Raw genomic sequence first — 1286 nt, 5'->3', positions numbered from 1 at the left:
GATTTGATTTTTCAACTTTTTATTTTGAAAAAGTATGCAATTGAACGATGAACCAAATTAGTTTGATTCGGTTAAGATCATATTTATCTTTGTGAAGAATATTGTGCCTTCAACTACTGCTCGAGATTCCTTTATATGACGTAATCAACAAAAATTTGTTTGACTTTCTCTTGAAAATTAGTATTTCTTTCTTTCTTTGTTGTCTTATGAAGACCTTTTTATACAGGCTTGATCTAGGATTTTAGAGGTATTTTGCTCTTCAAGTAATTTTAGAAGACCTTGAGCTTGAAGAGCATGAGTTGGGCACCTCCAGTCAACTTAACAGACTGTTACAAATGTAATTTAGACTTTATTTAAGTTATATAATTGTAACTTAAATATTAGTCCAACTTTATTAACCAACAGTTTGACTTGGTCAAATTATCATGAATTTAATATTTAATCCAAAATTTAATAAGGATTTATCAATAAAACTTCCTTGTCTACACACATATAAATTTACAAAGATTAATTGATCCAATAAATCAACAATAGTAGCAACTAGCTTTTCTTTTACAAATTCCTTTACGTGACACAAAAATCTCTTCAAGTCGAGTATGAGTCCTTTTTTTGTGGTAAAATTTAAAGTTATGGGTCTTTTTTTAATAAAATATAAGCCTATGGATCAAATTTTATATTTTAAAAAGTTGGAATCACAATTTGAAATTTGAAATCTTATTTTTTGTAGAGTTTGAGATTTGAAATCATGATTTAAAGTTGAAGGTGAAATTTTGTGCAAATTTCATAAACGGGATAGTGTATTAAAAGTGACAAAGTAGTTTGTTAATTAGGTAGGAGTCCTCCAAGTTTTAAATATTAGGTAGAAGTGACAAATATATAATTAATATTAATGAAATTAAAAAATCTTTCCTCAACAGCCCCAAACTTTTAACTTTTACACTTTTACCCTATATTTTTTACCTCAAAATACCTAAAATTTCACTAAAATATATGAGAAGAAAAAAGGCGGTACTTTTTTCTCACCTGCAGCGTCTTCAACAACGAGCCTGAAGGACAACTACCAAGTCTTCAACGAGGCTGAAGTATGCTTCTCAATTCCCTTCTTCTTCTTTTTCTTCATCCTCATCATTCTTAATTTGTAAGCATATATGTGGTTTATGAGAAGATCTATCAAGAAAATTTTATGAAAATGGATATCAAATTTTTTTGAACCTTTTGCATTGCATTGGTTCCGTTTGATCTTGAAATTAACTCAAAAGAGCATTATTGATAAGTATAAAAATTAC

This window comes from Solanum tuberosum, unplaced genomic scaffold (genome assembly GCF_000226075.1).
Source record: "Solanum tuberosum cultivar DM 1-3 516 R44 unplaced genomic scaffold, SolTub_3.0 scf00693, whole genome shotgun sequence".
Classification (NCBI taxonomy): Eukaryota; Viridiplantae; Streptophyta; class Magnoliopsida; order Solanales; family Solanaceae; genus Solanum; species Solanum tuberosum.
The sequence above is the reverse complement of the archived record's forward strand: the minus strand, read 5'-3'. Positions refer to the sequence as shown.